General features: G+C 41.9%; 1 non-coding gene across 1 annotated transcript; it reads left to right on the plus strand.

Annotated features, from left to right (window-relative positions):
• Positions 1 to 3,916: 3,916 nt before the first annotated feature.
• LOC125584637 lies at positions 3,917 to 4,023 on the plus strand. Its single transcript, XR_007321548.1, has one exon. It is a non-coding gene; the product is annotated as a small nucleolar RNA R71 (small nucleolar RNA).
• The last annotated feature ends 8,731 nt before the right edge of the window (positions 4,024 to 12,754 follow it).

Consider the following 12,754-nt stretch of genomic DNA (forward strand, 5'->3'; position numbering starts at 1 on the left):
CTCCCCCACACTAGTCCTTTACTTGTCCTCAAGTAAACTTTTCAAAACACAAGGAGGAGAGATACAAAGATGGGAGCTTAGCCAAAAGAAACACTCAATGCACTCAACTTGACATCCTAAAGAAACATAGCAAATAGCATGAACACACTCTCTTATTATACTCTAGCTTCTCTAGGCCTATAAATACTCTTATGTCTCGACACAAGTTGCAATACTCATCAACTAACAAGTTCTTTAAACCAGCTCTCACATTGATTCACACACACACACACAAGGTGAATTCTCACAAATGGGCACATGATCTCAATCATTTGGGTAGGTAAGCAATCGTCTAATATGAATGAAGAGAAGGATTCAAATGTTGTCATTTCAAGGTGGTTATCACTCAAGAACAAGGAGCTTGAACATTGTGCAAAATTTATCTAAGACTAGAAGCAACTCATGCATACATAGATTCATTCTCATCATTCTACCCCTTTTTATAAGTGATTACAAGTTCTACCCTTTTATCATCATCTAAAAACCAAAATAACACCCACTCACATCACTCACCCAATGAACAACTCTCTTTTTCTTTTGACTCAACCAACTAGGGACTTCAATTCACTTTTTACAACACTTAGCTGTAACTCTTTCTCATTTACCTCCCCACCTTCTCTTTGATTCTTTTCTCTTTTTTCTTTTAATAAGGGGAAAGGTTTTTTTGTATATAATCTAGAGCTTCATACTTTCCTTTTGTCCCTGGAGTTTTTTTTTCTAATAACACTCTTTTGTTCATCTTTCTCATCTTTCTCACTCCCCAAATCCAAAATATTAACATTTAGAATACACAAACCCCTCTCACCATCCCCAAATGCTAGCTCATTATGCTAGCAAGAGATGAGAACAAATCTATGCCGCCTCCAGTACTCTCAAGATTTTGCACATGACAAGCTATCAAAAGAGGCCTCACTCATGCAATTCAATGTTTGGTCTCAAAGAATGGCTAGGGTTGTAGGGTATGGAGTGCTATTTGGGTTAACAAAGATTGGTATAATGGAATAAGATAACCCAAATGTGTATGAGATCCATGATCAAGTATGCAAGTGCCCATTTGCAAGAGAGATTAAGTTCATTCAAGCCAAGTTCAGATTGGAGCTGATCTTAAGAACAATGCCAATATCAAGCAATCAAACAAGTTTCAAGAAGAGTTTTCAAGGCTCGAAGCATGCAAGCCTTTCAAAAGATGCTTAAACTACTTGATATGTTTAACTAGGATGTCAAATTAGTGCAAACCAGTGTTCTATACAAGGCCATATCAATCAGCTTCTCCATATGCAAGTGAATGCATCATATATGCTCTAGACTCAATCTTAAGAATGCAAGTGATGCAACTACATGATTCAAAAATTTAAAATTATTTTGGTTTTTCTATGCATATATGTATGTACAATGCAATGCATGAGACTCAAAATCATCAAAGCAAACATGATCAAATACTTGGGGCCTCCCCCACACTTAAATCACACAGTCTCTGTGTGAGTAAGGAAGAGATACCCAAAGGAAAGCAATATGCAAAGATAAAATGGTATGTACAAGATTAATGTGAAGGAGTACCTCTGATGGAGTGTGGGAAAATGCAGTGGTGTCTAGGGAGCAATGTCTGGCCGCTTTCCTCCTCAGCCCAAGGGTATTAAAAACGAAGATCCTACTGATATGTACATGGATAGTCATGGGACTTCCTCCCAAGTGAGCTTGTTTTAAGTTTCTAGCTTGACTTTCCTTCCTTTGGCTAGTGAGAAGGAGGGTCCTTCCCACCTTCAAGAGTGATGGTGAGGACGTGGGAGAGAAGCTCTTGAAGCTCGATTGGATCATTCTGGAGCTGAGGAGTGATGGTGGCCCTTGCATTTGAGAATGGCTTAGACCTTTCCTTGCACTTGATTTTGTACTCAATGGCCCCATCCTTAAGCTTCATTGGGTGGAGAGTGAGAGTGTGAGGAGTCTTATCAAGAGGTGGAGGATGAGGTTCTTTCACAATCTTCTTCTTATCATGAGCAGCCTTTGTGGCTCTACTCACCTCCTTCTTTTTAGCACTTTCCAAGTGCTCATCACACAGCTCTTTAGAGGACTCTCCAGCAAGGCCTTCTTTCTCAATACCAACCCCTTCAGCCTTGGTCTTCTCAATGGAGGATGCTCCACAAGTGATTGTTCCACAATACTCAACATTCATCTTTGGGGATTGTAGTGGATAGGAGACAGCTTTGTTCACATTTAGGAGTGTGACCTTCTTGTTGGCAAAGTCTATGCAAGCTCTCACGGTTGTGAGGAATGGAGTGCCAAGGATCAATGGGACTCTCTTCTCAGTTGCCATTTTCAGAACAGTGAGGTCTATAGGAATGGTGCATGCTCCAATCTTGAAAGGGAAGTCCTTGATGAGACCAATAGGAGTTGTAGAAGAGGAATCTCCAAACTGTAGGGAAGATGTGTTTGGCTCCATGCTCTCAATCCCTAGACTCTTCATCATCTCCATTGAGATCACATTCACACTTGCACCAGAATCAACAAGTGCATCATCAAAAGTGAGCTTACCAAGGTAGCAAGGCAAGGTGAACATCCCTTGAGACTCAATCTTAGGGAGGGAATTTGGAGGGATTGGTGAATCAATCTTCAGAATGGAGATGTCCAAAAGCTCGGCCACTTCAGCTTGGTGGTCTAGAATTTCCTTGATGAGCATCATCTGGACATGAGCTTCACGTATACCCGAGATTTCTAGAAGCATGACCCCAACATCTCTAAGATCTTTCCTTAACTTGGAGAGCACCTTCTTCTGAGCTTTGGTGAGAACTCTTTGGGGGGGAAAGGGAGCTTATCATAGAGTGATAGCTCAACCTCAGTGGCTTCCTATAGCTTAACCTTTGTCAGCTTGTTGTCAGCTCTCTTCTCAACTTGTTTCTCAGCCTTGTGCTCATCTCTTTGCAGATTCGTTGCTTCAACCTTCCTGGCAGCGTCGTTCACAATCTGTGCTTCAGCTGTGGCTACAACAAATCTCTGAACTTCCCCAAACTCAGTTCCAAATACCAGTCTTTCAATCTCATCCTCCTCTTTCTCATGATCACTCGGCTCAATCTCTGGAGAAGTAGTGGAGAAGACAACATTGCAAGACTCCTTGGGGTTCTTTTCTTGTTTCCCTGGTAGAGACCCCATTGGCTGCTTGGAGGATGAAGGCATAGAAGCAACTTTACTCTCCAAAGCCTTGAAATGAGAGGCAAGTTGCATGTACTTGTTGTTGAGGTCAGAATAGTTCCCATCAATCTTTGCATGGATGTTCCTGAACTTATAAATCATGGTCTTCTCATTTCTGGCTTGAAATTCCAAGAGTTGCTTGAACATAAAATCCACACTTGAATCTGGAGCTTGAGCTTGAGAAGAGCTTCCTTGAATATGAGGAGACTGGTTGGCTTGAGGATAGTTCTGCTTGGCTTGGTAACCTCCTTGCTGATTGTTGTAGTAAGGCCTTTGCTGATAGTTGTTTTGGTACTGAAAATTGGGCTCTTTCCTGTACCATGTGCCATTAGCGTTGATGAAGCACATCTCCTCTTGGCCTTCTAAATCATCAACCTCATTGACCTTAGGAGGAACCTCTTGACTAGGACCACTCACAAAGTTCATCTGCTCCTGTTTAGCTTGGTTGGAAAGCAGCAAATCCATCTTTTCTTGTAAGAACTTGATCTCTTTCTTTGTCTGCTGATCATCACTTCTGTTGACCCTATCATGCTCCTCACTGTAGACTGAGTCACTCTTGGCCATGTTCTCTACCAGTTCTTTTGCCTCTTCCTCAGTTCTTCCCAAAAAGAAACCATTGCTGGCAGTATCAAGCCTGTTTCAGCACTGTGGTAGAGCTCCTCTATAGAAGGTCCTAAGCAAACTCTCCTTGGTGAAGCCATGATGTAGGCATTGAGACCAATAGCCCTTCAACCTCTCCCATGCTTCACTAAATCCCTCTAGGTTCTTCTGCTGAAAGCTAGAGATCTCATTCCTGATCTTGGCTGTCCTTGAGATAGAGAAGAACTTCTCTAGGAATACCTTCTTGCACTCATTCCAAGTTGTGATAGAGTCACTTGGAAGAGGCTTCTCCCATTTGTGTTCTTTGTCTTCCAAAGAAAAGGGGAACCGCTTGAGCTTGTAGGCATCTTCAGAAACACCATTGGTCTTGGATAAGCCACAATACTTATCAAACTTGTCCAAGTGATCAAATGGATCTTCAGTAGCAAGGCCATGATACTTGTTTTTCCCCGGCAGCGGCGCCAATTTGATGTTAGGAGTTTTCAAGGCTCCTAATCAAATGTTGTAGAATAAAAGATTGTCGAACCAATCCTAGGTGATTATAAAGCAAAGAGAATGCAAGTTCATGCTTAAGCTAAGTGCAATCCGGTTTTAAAGATTGTATGAACTAAGAATTAATAAGCTAATGCAATAAAGTAATGATCTTTCTTTCTCAGTATGAAGCAAGAGGACTCATGGGGCTAGGCATTTCATCTTGGGTGATGCAGATCCAATCTAGAGGTGGCAAGCTATCAATCAAACACTTTCCTTATGCCTAGACACTAAGCTAAACAAGCTCTATCTCTAGATGAATGTTCTTTTGGTAAAGCAACTCAAGCATCTAATCTCTTATGTTGAATGTTACTAAAGCAAACATGGAGAATAAGTCTAATAGCAATCTTAACTCCTTTAGCAACTAATCTCTTAGGTAAAGCAAGCTAAAAGCATTGAAGAGTTGGTTCAGGCATTTCATCATATAGCATGTGGGCAGGAAATGCCTAGAGATCTATTTCATTATGATCAAGACTAAAATAGCATTGAGAACCCTTAACAAGCATGGAAACAAGTAAATCTAACACTAAACACCCTAGATCTTTTCTAATCACCCTTAATCACCCCAGCCCATGAATCCAAGATTAGTCTACTCACTAATAGACATGAATAACCCCAAAACCATGGATGATTCAAGGTTAAACATGATTAGAGAGCAAGATAATCACACAAACACAAAGAATATATATGGAAAATGATTCAAGATCCAAATTTTCTTTAAAGAGGTTTATGTGTTCTTGGAGAGAAAAGAACACAAAGTATTTATATGATCCTTAAAACCCTAATGGGCTTCATAAATAAGTTTAAGAAAGCCCATAAAAACATTAAAATCGACCAAGTAAAGACACAGAGCGGGTAGGTGAATGTGGGTGACAGGCAGCTCCAGCAGACCGCTCCAACTTGGTCGAGAGAAGAAGGTCGTGCGAGCGAGGTCAAGAGGTCGAGAGGTCGCTGAGGTCGCCCGCTCCAGTCCTCAGCGCGGGGTGATCAGGGCGCTCCGGTAAGTCTCTCTAGTGTTTGCACCATTTCTCCAAAAATGCCGAGCGGGTACGCCATGTAGCTGCGAGAGGTCGCTCCAGGTTAGAGTGGGTTGCTCACCTCGCTCCAGTAGGTCGCTCCAGCTCCTCTACTCGCCCAATGATAATTTTCTACTTCTTTTTGAATCACAAGGCTCTCAAACATCTCCAATCACTCCATTGCACTCTCCAACACCTAATAAGGACAATGCATGCAATATGGACTCTAAAGATGCCTAATTCCTAATCTATATGATCAAAATGTACAAAATATGAAGGCTAAAAACATGTAAATATGCAAGATATCAATCATATTCTTCATCTTTTCTCTGGCCTCACAGAACATTCTCCTAATGTCCTCTTCGGTTTCTCTGGTCTCTCTGAAGATCATGCATCCACAATCTGTGGGTAAAATAGGCCTCCTCGAATGGTTTCTCTAATCGAATCCTGAGGACTCTCTTTTGGAAACTTTCCATCTCCTTCTGATTAGCTTCCCTTTTTAGATGCTTAGCAACCTTTCCTTTTCTCTTCCTCAAGGTTCTCCCCATAGGAGCCTTATCAACTTCCATAGGCTCTGCTGCATCATCTGAATGTGTGCTGGTGGTCTCTGGAAGGTTAGCTGAAGGTTTGGGTTGTGGCCTGAGTGGATTGAGACAGGTGACGTCTATCTTTGGCATCTGCACTCGGTATGTGAGAGGTGCGCGTCGATCTATGGGCACTGGAGGTTGTCGATCGATGGCGTTCTCTTTCTGTCGATCGATGGTAAGACCAGTTTGTCGATCGATTTTGACATAAACAAGGCTGGGCGGATGTGGGTGTCTTGCTGCAAACTCCTCGAGAGTCATGATCCTCACGGCATTGCAAGATGTGTTCGACTCCGTAGGTGTCGTCGATCAATGTTCTGGAGAAACTGTCGATCGGTTTTTATTGACGTTCGTTGATCGATGTTCGAGATCTGGCGTCGATCGACACCAATGTGATCCACCGAAACTCATCGAACTTTCTACTTCAAAATCTCCCTCTTGCAGCTTCTCCTGCTTTACCACTTGCCATAAATCATCATCTATGATGGCATTCACGTGGTGCTTCATCACATCATCCCCTACCCCTCTTGTTAAGGCTTCTTGCCTCTTAACAACTTCTCCTGTTTGAACAACTTGCATCTCCAGCTTCTTCACATGAGTGCTCAAAGTCTCAAACTTTGTGTTTAGGTTGTTGTAGACAGAATTGATCTTCCCATTGAAGTCCACCGTCATACTCTACTGTCATACTCTACTGTCCCTCAAGTTCACAGGCATTGCTTCAATCTTGCTCTCTTGAGTAGGTGGTGGTGGCTTCAGGTATGATGAGTTTCCATAACTCATGTTGTTGTTGTACTTGTTGTTGTAGGGCTTCTGGTATGTGGGAACCGAAATTCGCACTGTCGATTTCCGTTAAAATTAGGAAAGTCAAGGAACCCTAACTTTCCCAGAGGTCCCGGATTCTCTGCGAGAGCCAACGACAAGTAACCAAATAAATGCGGAAAATATGTAAAGACAATAAAGCGAGTTTAGAAAGAGTGGATCTTATTTCGAATCCGCGTAAGAGTGTTGCGATCATTACAAAAGATTACAAAAGCTTCGGCCGCAAGAGCTGTCAGCGAGTTCCCTAGTTCTAACGACCAAAAACCTTAAACCTAGTTGAGTCGCAGGTCGATAACAACAAACGAAAAAGAAATGAAAAAGGTTTTGATTTGATTTCGGACTGAACCTTATGAAAGGCTGCCTACGTACCCCTTTCGAGCATCAAGCCGAACGTAGTTCGATTGAAAGAGTAGAACAAGAGATCGAACTGCCGGGGCCAGTTTGTCTAGTAATCGGGTGCCAGTCATAGAAACAGAGCATGTCGAGAATAATGCCTAAAAGTTTCTAAGTGCAAAGAGTTCTAAGTCTGAAAAAATTGTCCTTTGTACCTCTCGCCTAGGACTCCTTATATACTCACTCCTAGGTCAGTTTGCGCCTTTCCCCTTCTGCCCTTAAGCCGTCATAGTTCAAAAATGGAGATATTCCAATTTTCCCGATCTTCGTGATTATCTTCAGAAACTTCACATTTATCCGCGGAAACTTGACATTTATCTTGACTTACGAACCAAGCATAAACCGTCATAAGGCTTATGTGTTTTCGGTTAAGAAATCGTAAGTTGGCTTCGAGTTGCGTTTTAGTTCTCTTTGGGTCGTCTTTGACTCGAAACGTTTATTACAGTTTTTTCGATAAAAAAAAACTTCCCGCGGTTTCTATCAAAAAGTTTGACTGATGACTTCGAGTGATGAGAAACAAAGAATGGTTTAGCCATGGCCTATGGGGGTTAGCATTAAAGAGTAGACGAGAATGCATGGATTCGTGTCGTATCGACGTTTTGGGAAAGTTCGGTCGCTACGTAGCGACCGAGCCGTGTGCGTTCTCGGTCGCTACCGTGTACGTTCTCGGTCGCTTCGTAGTGACCGAGCTTGGCTGGAGCTCGGTTGCTACGTAGCAACCGAGCCGTGTGCGTGCTAGGTCGCTACGTAGCGACCGAGCTTGGCTGGAGCTCGTTCGCTACGTAGCGACCGAGCTTGGCTTGTGCGTGGTCCGATGGCCATACTTGAGCTTGTCCGTGGCCGATTTGGATACGTGTCCATTGCCTTCGGACAATCGGTATTTAGTGGTTCGATTGAGATTAAAACAAGATTTTACCGCAAGGTTCTTCGTAAAGATTTCTTTACGAAGATTACTTTTCGTAAAAATGTTCTTGCTGATTTTTACAAACTTTCAGACATTGATTCTCTCGTGACCGATTTTGACCCCAACATGGTACTGCGAATTCTGGTTGAAATTACTCCTCTGTTCATTGCTATAGAATTTTTTGTTTCCACTCTAGTTTCTAGAACCCTGGAATCCAGTTCTTCGAACAAAGTTCACATCTTCTTCTACCTCTGTTTTACCCTTTGTGTCTAAAGCTTCTGCATCCTCTACTAAGCAAGCCTGCTTCCTGAGAAGCATGTGAACACTGTCCAGCTTCGCTCTGACCTCAACCATTTGGTCATTCCCAAGGATGGCAGCAGATCTCTTCCTCTCAAAGTCAGTGTTTTTGGTGCTATTGTTGGATGCTAAGTTCTCAATAACTCTCACAGCCTCCTCTGGATTCCTGGTGTTGAAGTTCCCATAGCTGCAAGCATCAAGACCCATCTGATACTACATTGTGATGCCTCTGAAGAAAGTGTTGAGCAGCTACACCTCATTGAATCCATGGTGTGGACAGTCCGTCTGATGAAAGTGTTGAGCAGCTACACCTCATTGAATCTGATCCAAGAGCTTCTGAAGGACTCTGTAGGCTCCTGGGTGAATATGGCAATCTTTCTCCTCAAGTCTTCAACACGCGCCTCATCAAAGAAGTTTCATAGGAATGCATTCTTGATGTCGGCCAAGGATGTGAGAGATCCTGGTGGTAACTGCTTAAGCTAATGCGAAGCCTCTCCAGCAAGTGAGTACTTGAAGAGCTTGCAAAGTAGGTAGTCTTCATGGACTCATTTGACTTGAATATCAGATTTAAGATCCTCGAACCTCTCCAGATGGTCCATAGGATGCTCGTGAGATAACCCATAGTAAGGTGTCTGTCCCAAGAGTGTGTAGTACTGTGGCTTCAACTCGAAATCCCCTCTTTGGATAGTTGGAGGATGAATAGATGATCTGTTGGTGTAGAACTGGTCAGGACGGTTGTAATCAGCCAATGTTTTGGGTCAAGCAGCCTCATATACAGGTAGAGTAGTTCCTGTAGCAATAGTATCGGACTCAGGGATTTCAGCCCCCTAAGCATCTATCCTTTGACCTGCTGCATTACGCAGATGACCTTCCTGGTCATGCAGGTCTCCCTCCTCATCACGTACAAGAATCAAAGTCGCTACCATGTCTCGCGGCTCAGTATCGATCGATGTTCGGACTGAAGTATTGATCGACGTCAGGTGGAAGATATCGGTCGACGGAAGAGTGTCTTTGGTCGACGGAAGAGTGTCTTCGGTCGACGGTGGTGAGCGAGTGTCGGTCGATGAGACTGGTATCTGGGTTGACGGTGGTTGGCGAGAATCGAGCGACGAACTAGTGTTGTTGTCAATCCATGAGGAGCGTCTTCCTTTGCGGATTGAACCTTCCAAATTTGCAAGATCTGATAAGAATAGCATTTGATTTTCCTTGTTACTTCTGATACTGTGGGGCATTACCTGAAAAGACAAGAAAAAAATTTGTGTCAAAAAGTGGTTTTAAGAAGAAACCTAGACTAAATCGAATTAAATCTAACAAGCGATCAAAGCTCTCCGGCAACGGCGCCAAATTTGATCTCACTCAAATTACCCTAAGGAGTGAATTACTCTCTCTCTAATAACAGGTTCAGTTGTAGTACTTAGGGATCAAACTCTCAGGGAGCTAGGGAACCTAATAAATCTTATTAAATTGATTAAGCTAGGTTTATTATGATTAAATGTAAAAGACAGGTTTGTGGGCAGCGCAGTTGCTCGATTGATTGATTGGGGTTTTGGTACTTAGATGAAGGTAGCTACACTTAGGGTTTTTATTCAGGTAATCAGGATTATAATCCTACAGATGCCTAATAAGTTGTATGCATGATATTATAGTGCTCAACACTTATAAACAAACCATTAGGCTCTCTCTTTCTAGGTTTGTCTATTGACTAGTGTCGATCGATGATTCAATAGGAATATCGATCGATACACTTGTTGAAACGTCGACCAATTATTTGATTGGAATATCGATCGACCCTTTTGGTCAAGCTTTAGCGCGCGGGTTGAATGTTCTCACTAAGCTTCCTAGATCAGCTCTCGCCTTACTCTAGCAATCTTAGCTCAATTAGGATGGATTCAGGGTGAGATGCAAGTTATCACTTATGTCTACAACTCCTAGGGCAAGTTCTAGGTAGCTAATCAAGAAGCAGGCATTAATGACAATCCCAAAGATGAATATCACAACTTAGCAATCTATAGTTGGGGCTGATCCCTCATAACCTATTAAAACCCTAAATCTAACAAAGAGAACTACTCAGACATGGCTAAGCAATTCATAACAGCAATAAGGTATAAAAACTGCATAGATAAATAGATAGATATCAATGGAGTTCCAATCAAAAATCTCTTTGGATCTTCTCTCCAATTTACTAAAAATCAAAGAAAACCTTTTGCTGTGAAGATAGTAAAACAAGAAAGCACACTTTGTCTCTAACATATTGGCAAAGCTTGTATAATTAGGTTAAAACTCGTCAGGGGTAATCTTGTAAATTGGTGAAGACTTTGCTCTAAGTCGGCTGGGTCCAAACAGGCTTCCTGTGCGCTTCGCTGTCGATCGATGTCAAGATGTAAACATTGATCGATTATTCTTCTTCAATATCGACCGATGGTCGTGCTCGATGGTCAGCTCGGATGCTTTCTCCAAATATCTCCAAAATGCTCCAAAATCATCACTTTCTTCCAAATCACTCATGATCCTATAAATATACTAAATAGACTCTAAAATATAATAAATAATAGTTAAAACACTTATAAACCATGGGTGAAAGTGAATCCATGCTCTATCATACTGATCTGGACGATTGTAGTCAGCCAACGTTCTGTGTTGAAGATCATCATCTACAACGTGAGCAGCTGCAGCGATATCTTCATCTTGATCAGGAATTACAGCCCTCTGATCATCTAAACTCTGACTTGCTGCATTACTCAGAAGATCTTCCTTGTCTTGCAAGTCTCCATTCTCATCCCTCTCTAGGATTAGCGTCACAACCATGTCTTACGGATGGATGTCGATCGATGTTCGGACTGAAGTGTCGATCATCGGTAGCGCACAACTGTCGGTCGACGGATTATGAGTATCGTCAACGTTTTCTGAGAAGTGTCGGTCGACGAATGGATGTTGTTGTCGATCGATGCGGTTCTCTTTTCTTTGCGGATCGTGCGTTCCAAGAGTGTAGGGTCTGAGAAAAGCAGTGATTTTTCCTTGTTGCTTATGGTACTGCTGTGCATGCACTTGACAGAAGTTAGGAAAAAAAATTATTAGTTTTTTGAGTAACAGAAAATCCTAGACTTAAAACTGCGTAGATAAGATCTAATGGCGATCAAAGCTCCCCAGCAACGGTGCCAAATTTGATATCACTTAAATTACCCTAAGTGATTTGTACTTTCTCAAATAAGAGGTCGAGTTGTAGTACTTAGGGATCGAATCCACAAGGAGCTGGGGCATACAAAAGCTCTTAAACAATTTATAATTACGCTAGGTCAGTTATGGAAATAGTAAATTTACAGTGGTGAACAAGACAGTTGTTCGATTGATTGGATTGAGGTTTTGTAAACAATTATGAGAAAGCGTTAGACTAAGGGTTTCTATTCAGACAATCAGGATTATAGTAGTATAGAGACTAAGGTTGTATATTAGATATTCTAGAACTCAAACTAAGAAATAATCTATCAAGTTCTGTGTGTGTAGATTATCTATTGTCTAGATCTAAGACCTCAACTGTCGTTTGTTGGTCTTGAGAAAGTGTCGATCGATGCTATCAATGAATATTCGATCGATGCTATCAATGGATAGTCGATCGATACACCTTTCAGTACGTCGATCGATGCAACTACGGAGTTGTCGATCAAAATTCCTTCTAGCAAGTTTTAGCGAGCAGGTTTGAACGTGTTCACTAGGTTTAACTAAATCAGTTGTTGTTCGTTTCTAGAAATCATAGCACAATGTGAATTAGATCAGACAAAGGACCATTCTTCCGCTTGCGCCCAATTATTTAAGAACATGTTCCTAGTTAGCTACTCTAGAACACAAGCATTAAAGGCAATTCAATTGATGGATATCCAGACAACTTAGCAGTTCTATATTTTGGGCTAATCCCTCATGACTATCTGAACCCTAAACCTAACAAGATGAAAAACTCAGACATGGCAACGCAATTCATAGCAAATAACATAAAGGAATTCATAAATAGATTGAGGTTAGAAATACTAGAGTTCCAATACAAATCTCTGAAAGGGTCTTGGATCTTCTCTCCAAATCTACTAAAAACCTTTTCTGTGTGAAATTAGAAAATATGAATAGTGTAGAAAGCATGTGTTGCCTAGAACAATGGCAGAGCACATAAATATTAGGTTAAAAGTCGGCCAGGTGTATTTCCGTAATTATGTCTTGACTTGGGTTTTAAGCCGGTTGGGCTTTCCGCGCTTCGCTGTCGATCGATGGCCCAGAGTGTGCATCAATCGATGGTGGACTCTGAATGGCGACCTCGAACTGGTTCGATGGTCAGCTTCGAGATTCCTCTCATTTTATCTCCAAAATGCACCCAAATCATTACTTTTCTCCGAATCATCCCTGAA

Source organism: Brassica napus, chromosome C3, assembly GCF_020379485.1.
Source record: "Brassica napus cultivar Da-Ae chromosome C3, Da-Ae, whole genome shotgun sequence".
In the NCBI taxonomy this organism is placed as follows: Eukaryota; Viridiplantae; Streptophyta; class Magnoliopsida; order Brassicales; family Brassicaceae; genus Brassica; species Brassica napus.